The sequence below is a fragment of the Ovis aries genome, chromosome 4 (genome assembly GCF_016772045.2).
Source record: "Ovis aries strain OAR_USU_Benz2616 breed Rambouillet chromosome 4, ARS-UI_Ramb_v3.0, whole genome shotgun sequence".
Classification (NCBI taxonomy): domain Eukaryota; kingdom Metazoa; phylum Chordata; class Mammalia; order Artiodactyla; family Bovidae; genus Ovis; species Ovis aries.
The window spans coordinates 87,532,154-87,541,796 of NC_056057.1; the positions used below are offsets into that span (position 1 = coordinate 87,532,154).

A 9,643-nucleotide genomic window follows, 5' to 3' on the forward strand; every position below is an offset into this window, starting at 1 on the left:
ACTTTAGAGATATTCCGTCTGATCTGCAGCAGCTGGATAAAACTCCATTCTTTTAAGAATGAGACAAGACAAACTATAACTGTCATCCTGTCTTGTCCCTCCAGTTAAAAGCCAGTTACAAGCAGCCGTGCTACCCATGCAACTGTCCTGCCTGTCCTGACTCAGCCCCAATAATGAGTGGAAGGAAGGCGGGGGAACCGAGCCTGCCAGACCACACACACCACCCTCTAAGCGCAAAACTGCTTCAAAACTGTTCACCCAACACCGAGAATTCCACAGGACAACTTCTTCCACCAACGTGAATCAGCTAGAGACCTAAAGTTCTTTCCTCTTCAGATAGTTGAGATATTAGATATCTGAAATACTTCAGTTGATCAACAAGCATTTAACCATGTTTTCTGTAAATACTCCAAGTGATTAGACACTAAGTGGACACATATCCCCCTCCACCCCACCCCAAATCTAAGCAGCTTTCCACAGACAAAAATATTTCATTTGCCAAAATGATGCCACTGAAGGAAGCACCATAGCAGGAGAGGCTGTCCTTCACTGAATTCTCATTGGTGAAGAAAGATTCGTTTTAACCTATTCTCTTCTTCAGGCCCCAATGTTCCACTGTGGTGTTTCTTTCGAAGTTGGTAGCCAGAATTCTGGTTCATTGTGACCCACTGAGAAATGGGCTTCCCTGGTAGCTCAGCTGGAAAAGAATCTGCCTACAGTGCAGGACACCCTGGTTTGATTCCTGGGTCAGGAAGATCCCCTGGAGAAGGGATAGGCTACTTTCTATACTGGAATACTCCAGTATTCTTGGGCTTCCCTGGTGGCTCAGATGTAAAGACTCCGCTTGCAACGCAGGAGACCTGGGTTCGATTCCTAGGATGGGAAGATCCCCTGGAAAAAGGAGTGGCTACTCACTCCATTATTCTTACCTGGAGAATTCCATGGACAGAGAAGCCTGGCAGGATAGTCCATGGGGTTGTATAGAGTCAGACATGATTGAGAGACTTTCACTAAAAAATGGAGTTATTTCTTGCCACATCAGTAACCAAGAATGTCTCAGTCACAGAGATTCCAGCCCCCCAATGTGAGTTCCTAAGCCCTTAAGGCACTCAGAAGAGGGAATACCTGTGATCTAGCAGCCACCACACTATAGCCACTCCCTACAGCGAGTCCCAACAAAGCTCAAGATGTGGAAAACGCAGGGTACTGGACCCAGATAGCTGAGATGCATATGAAAGGAATGATTTCAGTGAGCCCAGACTCTTGCAGTAAATTCCTTGAGTTATCTGGCTTCCTTTAATTAACAATAATCTTTTGCTGTTCAGACTACCTGTCCCTTGTTAGGAAACTTCTATATAACCTGTCCTCCGCCTCCCCTCACCAGAGCAGTTCTCACAGGGTCACTTGAGATGCTGTCTCCTAGGCTTAAAGTCCTAAAAATTCCACCAAGTAGAACACAACTCTCAACTTTTAGGCTGTGACTTTTTTTAAGTCAACGCCAAACTTGGTGCTGACACCGATTACTACCACAATATCCTAAAACTACTCAACACAGGTGGCTGGTGTATATGCATGTAACTGGCTAGCTGGCATCAGGGGTTATGAACTCTCTAACAGAAGAAAGGATGGCAAAAAAGAACTCAAATGAGCAAGGCACACCAATGTCACTGTAGCATAAAGTACAAATTTTAATGGACTGCACAAAATGGAAATCACTAAAGTACACAGAAGCTTAGAAATAAGATTTCTGAACTGATCTAGAACACCCACACATAAAAGACTGGAAATGGGTATGCTGAAAATAACATGGGGCCAAACTAGAGTGCATTACACTCTGATACAGTTACACTGCATTTTAAAACAAAGACATCAGTGTAATCTTCATTACAAACACATGTCAAGTACAGGCATCGTATGTTAAACTCTATTATAAACAAATTTTACAAAGTATAAGGTCTAAAGGACTGTTACATTATAATTCTTTTAGCCCATGGCTTCATATAACCCTTCACTGTAACAAGAGGGGCTTGTGGTGTCTCAGGTACCTAACATTCTACTTTCTGATTCTAAGATGCACACTATCTCCTTTCTTTTAACAAGTCTTAAGTCAGGATGAGGTTTACAACCACATTTCTTCCTCTCAGTAGTATATAAAATAATGGCGTACCTTACAAACAGCGTAGATTCAATGAAATACCATATCTGGTTCTTTGAAGCCCTAACTATAAAACAGCCCACATCATGCGCACACAGGCTTCCCCGGTGGCTCAGCAGTAAAGAATCCACCTGCCAATGCAGGAGACTTGGGTTCCATCCCTGGGTTGGGAAGATCCCCTGGAGAAGGAACGGCAACCCACTCCAGTATTCTCGCCTGGAGAATCCCCATGGACCAAGGAGCCTGGTGGGCTACAGTCCATGGGGTCACAAAGAGTCAGACACAACTTAGCAACTAAACAACAACATCATGGGCACCACAATTACTGGTAGGCTTTTTATTGGGTTGGTCAAAAAGTTCATCAAGGTTTTTCTGTAACATCTTACGAAAAAGCCCAAATGAACTTTTTGGCCAACCCAATACAGGGCAAATTCCTGAGCCCAGAATCTCTTGGAGAGAGGATTAAAACTCCTGCATGGTTAATAAACTCCCCAGGCGACCCTCAGCCAAGCTCAGATGTGAGAACTTCAGCCCAACAGTACATCAATCCAAACACACAGAGAAGTCTAGAGTAGGGCTGGGGAGTGAGTCAGATCTAGGCCAAAAAAGCCCAAAGGTAAAATTCACAAGACAAGAATCTTCATTCTTTCCTTAACAATGGAAATCAGCTAGACTCTGGGCCTTGTCTCCAGTAAGAGTGAGACAGAGAAGGGCAGTGAATAAACCTGGAAACACTGTGAGGAACAGAGCAAAGAGAACTCCTGTTTGCAATGCTTACAACTCCTGTATGCAACGTACAGGCATATACACCAGCCACCTGTGTAAATTAAAATCATCCCAATATTTTCTTGTAGCTTTCCTCTCTACCAAATCAGAATTTTGCTTAAACATTCATAATCCAACTGAAGAAATGAAGTGGGGATCAGATTTCTGTAACTAAGAGTACAAACATATCCCAAACAGAAAACAAGACAAAATGACATTTGTTCTGTCAGCTCCTGCAGAGTTCCACAATTGCTGACTAAATGGCTGTAATGTAACCTACTTTAATCTTACACTATACCATCCAAGAGGAGAAAGAGAGATGGACGAATGGACTGATAAACACAAAGGGAAGGAGGGAGGGAGAGATATGATCAGTAGCCAAAATAAAACTAAATACATTTTAACTATAAGTTGAACATAAGTAGTGTCTAGAAAAGACAAAAAGAGGCAAGAAAAAGGTACAAATTTCCATACAGTATAACTGTCTTCATTTCCTATAATTCTAGTATTTTACACTGTATCAGATGGGATGTTACAGGTACCTATTCTGAATGTTTTAGAAGTCCCCTATATATTCCCTTCATTTATACAGTCTTTAAGTTAGTCTTCAGAATTTCACTGTACCAGGGCAGACATAATTCTGTTAGTCAAATTATTTACGTGAAGAAATGGAGGAGCAAAGAGCCTCCATCTGCCCAAGGGCCTGGAGAGTGTGTCATTTCTATCACAAAATCAAGAATGCAAGTTAGCAGCCATTTGCAAAGAACAGATAGGAAGACGCTTCTAGTGTAACATTTTCTGAACCAATTAGAAATTCATTTTTTGTCAATCACGGGTCCTTCAAGACAGATTTAATGATATCCTAACTGCAGATGGCACAGTGGTAAAGAATCCCCCTGCCAAAGCAGGAAACAACAGGAGACACAGGTTGGATCCTGGGTCAGGAAGATTCCTGGAGGAAGATATGGCAACCTACTCCAGTATTCTTGCCTGGGAAATCCCATAAACAGAGGAGCTTAAAGGGCTACAGTCCATGAGGTCACAAAGAGTCGGACATGACTGAAGCAACTTAGCAGAGCACAGCACATGGATAGCTGAGCAGCACATCTGATAACCATGATACCACCTAAACAAGCCATGCAGAACTCATGATGAAAACCAATTCAGACTCACAGCTACAAACATCCACATAACTTTTTCTTACTAGCACACAAAAACTCACAAGGATCCATCAATGGATGCATACTAAACATAACGTGGTATGTATCTATACATGGAATATTACTCAGTCATAGAAAGGAACAAAACGCTGATACAGGTTACAACAGGGATGAACCTTTAAAACATAATGTGAAGTAAAAGAAGCTAGACACAAAGATCACCTATCTTATGACTCCATTTACATGGAATATTCGGAACAGATAAATCTGTAGAGAAAGCAGACTAGTGGTTGCCACAGGTTGGGGAACGGGGAGTAATTGCTTAATGAACATGAGGTTTCCTTTTGGGGTGACGAAAATGTAGAATTAAAAAGATGTGTTGGTGGGAATGCAAACTAGTGCAGCCACTATGGAGAACAGTGTGGAGATGCCTTAAAAAACTGGAAATAGAACTGCCTTATGACCCAGCAATCCCACTGCTGGGCATACACACCAAGGAAACCAGAATTGAAAGAGACACGTGTACCTCAATGTTCACTGCAGCACTGTTTACAACAGCCAGGACATGGAAGCAACCTAGATGTCCATCAGCAGATGAATGGATAAGAAAGCTGTGGTACATATACACAATGGAATATTACTCAGCTATTAAAAAGAATGCATTTGAATCAGTTCTAAAGAGGTGGATGAAACTGGAGTCTGTTATACAGAGTGAAGTCAGAAAGAAAAACACCAATACAGTATATTAACACATATTCATGGAATTTAGAAAGATGGTAATGATGACCCTATATGTGAGACAGCAAAGAGATACAGATGTAAAGAACAGACTTTTGGACTCTGTGGGATACGGCGAGGGTGGGATGATTTGAGAGAATAGCATTGAAACATGTATATTACCATATGTGAAAGAGATCGTTCAGTCCAGGTTCGATGCATGAGACAGGGTGCTCAGGGCTGACCTGACATGGTGCACTGGGATGACCCTGAGGAATGGGATGGGGAGGGAGGTGGGAGGAGGGTTCAGGATGGGGAACACATGTATACCCATGGCTGATTCATGTCAGTGTATGGTTAAGAACCACTACAAAATTGTAATTAGCCTCCAATTAAATAAATTATTTTAAAAAAAGATGTGATGACCTCCCAATACTATGAACGCACTAAATGTCACAGAATTGTACACTTAAAAATAGTAAATTTTATGTTACATAGATTAATTTTTAAAGGCAACTGAAAAACTCACCAGAGTGAAGCTAGAAAAATAAAGAACAAATGAAAATTAATTAGATTGGAAATAAGGGAGATATAAGTAATAAAAATAGCTTGAATCAAATGAACAGGCCAGTGAAGAAGACAATGGAAGAATACTGATGGGGTGAAACTGTGGAAACTTAGAGGTAGTGGAACATAATTTTCTCCCCTGAGAAAATATCAGCTGACTCTATTTTAAGAGCAGAATAAAATTCACAAAACCTTTTCAAGTTTAAAGAGCTTGGGAGTCATGTGCAATCACCCCAATCAGATTAAGGAAATTAGGCAAAATATGATATTAAATAAATTGGTCAATGCCCTCTATTGGGCAATGAACTAATTGCAGAATTACTGCTTAAAATCCCAATTTTCTGATCCCAGGTTCAGGAACTCTTCTGGACTAAGTTTAAGACAAATGTTTGCTATTTACTAAATTCTCAGCTAGATGCATTTCTGTGATACATAAGACCAAAATCTCTTACTTCTTAGGTCTTGGACCTTTCAGCTCTGAGAAAGGAGTTATAAAAGTAAGGAGTCGGGGGTGGGGGAAGACTCACTACCTCAGAGAAAGTACAGTAGCTTTGAGAGCCAAGGCTGCCTTATTCACAGTATCCATGTTACCTATAATTACCAGCAGGCACAAATAAGTACTCTGGTATGTCTAATTATGAATATACAAGTTTTCAAATACTGAGGCTGACCATTTAAGACTTAAAATATGTGGTTAAATAAAAGTTAAGACTCTTCTGATGCCCCACAAGGACTACATATCACCATTCAACAACAATCTCTTTATCCTCTGACATTCTCTCCAATGATCTTTTCCTTTTTAAGGTATCTTCTTTAATTACAAAAAGATTTAGTTACTTAGTAATTATTTTTAAAATTGTAACAGCTATTAAGTTTATTTAAAACGTCACTTTAACCTAGTGGCCCTCAGTCTTACTTTGACTCCCTTTTAAACAGAAGATCCCTCCATTGGGGTCTTGGGGAGGAACCTGACTTGTGTCCTTTTTTGAAGTCTCATTTATAGGTGATTCTGAGAGATCCCCTGGGAGAGTATCACTGCATCAAACTCTTTTTATTTCTTGCTATCAAGAAAAATGAGTTTAGATAACATTACACAGACTAAAGCTTCTCACACCTGTATAAAGTGGGGGGCGGGGCGGCAGAAACGCTGTGATTTAATTAGTAAACTGCCACAGAACTTGAGACTGGCAGCCTTTAAAAAGAGGTATAGTTAATGATATGGATATGACCACAACCAGATGCTGATTCTGCCAATCTCTTGCTGGTGCTAGTAACTTGAATTTTCTAAGTTAAATGGAGATCCCGTTGTACTCAATAATGCACTGCATGAATAACATTAAGGTCTCCCCAAAACCTATAAAATTTGACAGGATATCACTAGCCCTGAAAGGTAGTTAAGAGTTCAAGGGGTCTGGGATCTCCTGCTAGTCTCTATCTTTTTGAACCTAACCTCTAGGGGAGTTCATATTTTCTCAGTAAAATTGGGAAAATGCACATACTCTATGGGTCGTTAAGAAATAAATGTGCATCTGAAAGCAGCTGGCACAGCGCCTCGTAAGCAACTGTATTCATACTCTTTTTGGCCAAATAGAAAGAAACAAAGAAAAGGTTCTGTGAATTAAACAGTTTTGTATGATCAGAAATTTTTTTAAAAATGCAGAGAGTGATGAAAATAAAAAAAATTCAGCTGGAGATTGTCAGTCCATCACTCATTATTTAAGATCTAGGGTCACAAATTGTAACATATTGTAAAAACTGTGAGCTTAGCGGCAAACAAGTGGCAAAAAAAGAAAAGAAAAAAGAATAGTACGTCCATCCGTGATACTGAATACCAATGGGCTGGATAGGTTTAAAAAATAAAAAGTACCTCCAGCTCAGAAGACACTGAAACTTTACAACTGAGCCAAGATCGCCCTCCACAGAGTTCTAACGCAACATCCAACTCCATCCCCGCCCCTTTAGAGCACTCGGCCCGCATTTCCGACCCGAGCTGGAGACCGAGCGCTGGACGCGCGCCCCAGGTGCCAGCCCCAGGCCGGAGCGCCAGGTGCAGGCGCCGCCCCGCCCTCCGCGGAGCCCGGAGACTGGCCGCCCGGCTGGGGATGCCCGCGCGGGGCCGGCGGCCTGGACCCCCGGCCCGCCACGCTCCGGTGCCCCGCTCCCATCGCGCCCTGCCCCCGGCGGGACGCGCCCCGACCACCCCGGCACGCCCCGGGCCGGCGATCGCGGCGGGAGCGGAGGATGAAGGTGAAGGTGGGTGCCCGGCTCCCCCCCGCCTCCCTCAGACTCCCTGCCTTCGGCCGCGGCTCGGTCCGCCTCCCGGTCCGTCTCACCGGCCTCCAGCCCGCCTCTCCGCCGCGCGCGCCCGCTTTCCGGGCTCCCTGCGGTCAGTCTTGCAGAAGGCCGACGGGAGCCGCCGCCGCCGCCGCCGCCTCCGGTTCGCTCCTCCGCTTCCTCCTGGGTTCCTCCGGCTTCCCCTCACCCCTGCGACTGGCCAGAAGGAAGCCAGCTCGCCGCTGGGCCGCCTCCCCCGCTTCCCCGGCGCAACCAATGGGCCCCCGCCGCCGGCAAGCCGCGCCCGCCCCCTGGCGGTGGAGGACTGAGCTGGCGCCGTGCAGGCCCGAGGAAGGGCCGGATAGCCAAGGGAGGGCTCTGCGGCCCCGCCCCCTGTCCGCGCCGGGCTGTCTGGACCTGCCACGTGGGAGAGGAGGGGGCGGCGGCCGTCTGCACCCCAGAACAGGGCAGAAGTGTCACGGCCTCTCCCCGCGCTCCCTCGTCCGCCACCCTCTGCCTTCAGTCACACTTCCATAATCCCCGCCTTAAAGGAAGAAATTTTAAAATAATCAGTCCCATTTTAGAGCTCCATATTCGAGATGATCATTATATCCTCCTGACTCCTAAACTAGCTCACCTATGGCAAAGATACTACCTGACTGAGCAGCAGAACGCTGGTAACCTTAAATGTTGGACTCAAGGAGAAAGGCAGTTCTTGTATTTTGCACCTCACTTTCTTTTTTTCTTTTTTTTTCTTTTTTTTTTTTTGCTTTTTTAATTTAAATTTATTTATTTTGATTGGAGGCTAGTTACTTTACAATATTGTATTGGTTTTGCCATACATCAACATGAATCCGCCACGGGTGTACACATGTTCCCAATCCTGAAGCCCCCTCTCACCTCCCTCCTCATACCATCCCACTGGGTCATCCCAGTGCACCAGCCCCAAGCATCCTGTAATGTATTTAGCAACGTAACAGAAATGTTTTTCTCCTGTACACACGTTTTCACACGATCATGTGTTAACTGGGAGATCAAACCAAAAGCTGCAAATGCAAAATTGTTTCATAATTCTGATCCACATTCCAAAATAATTAATAACTATAATTCTTATTAGCAATATTAGGTAGAATATCAAGACAATACATGGTTGTAGAAATTAAATTGCATTAAAGAAATAATAGGGTTTAATCATAGTATTCTACCAAGTCAACATACCTGGAAAAATAGAAAATACCGAACTTAAATAATAGCTGTGAATTTGGAAGTGTGTGTTCTATGATAGGATAAAGAAGCAATAAATGCATTCTGAGAGCCTTCTTTGCTTGCACCTTGCTGGGCATTTGGGAATGTGTTCCCATTTAATGTTCCCAACTCAGACTGAAGTCGATAATAGCTGTGTTTTGCTTTAACTGATAAAAAAACCAAGACTCCAAAGTTGAGTTTAAATCACTTGTTTGAAAATATAAGGGAGTACGTTGTGAAGTTGGAATTCTAGCCTGGTCCATCTAGCTTCAAACAAATACGGCACTTCGTTTCTTATGATACAAAAATACAACATGTTACACACCTTCCCTTGATCCCTAGGTCCCACTGAGAGAATTTCAGTTCAGTTCAGTCGCTCAGTCGTGTCTGACTATTTGCAACCCCATGAACCGCAGCACGCCAGGCCTCCCTGTCCATCACCAACTCCCGGAGTCCACCCAAACCCATGTCCATCGTGTGGGTGATGCCATCCAACCACCTCATCCTCTGTCGTCCCCTTCTCCTCCTGCCCTCAATCTTTCCCAGCATCAGGGTCTTTTCAAATGAGTCAGCTCTCCACATCAGGTGGCCAAAGAGAGAATTTAGAAGCCTCTTGATTAGAGAGGTCAGGACACATTTGTGAAAAGAAACTTTTTGCTCCATAATCAAATTGGCCTGTATGGAAAGAACATATGGCATAGTATTATAGCACTACACTTGAAACAATTTCTGGGTTGAACATGTGCTGAATAACCAATGA

The 9,643-nt window shown here is 43.5% G+C and overlaps 1 protein-coding gene across 4 annotated transcripts in view; it reads right to left on the bottom strand.

Moving 5' to 3' along the window:
- The window catches only part of FAM3C (FAM3 metabolism regulating signaling molecule C), a 53,677-nt gene extending 45,821 nt beyond the window's left edge, over positions 1-7,856 (bottom strand). For 3 of the 4 annotated variants that reach the window (XM_027968761.3, XM_027968760.3, XM_042248747.2), the window contains exon 1: positions 7,698-7,856. The gene's annotated coding sequence lies outside the window, so the exon portion shown is untranslated. Of the gene's footprint in view, positions 1-7,658 lie in introns of all 4 variants that reach the window. The other variant, XM_042248746.2, reaches the window with a different exon arrangement.
- Between the last annotated feature and the right edge of the window lie 1,787 nt (positions 7,857-9,643).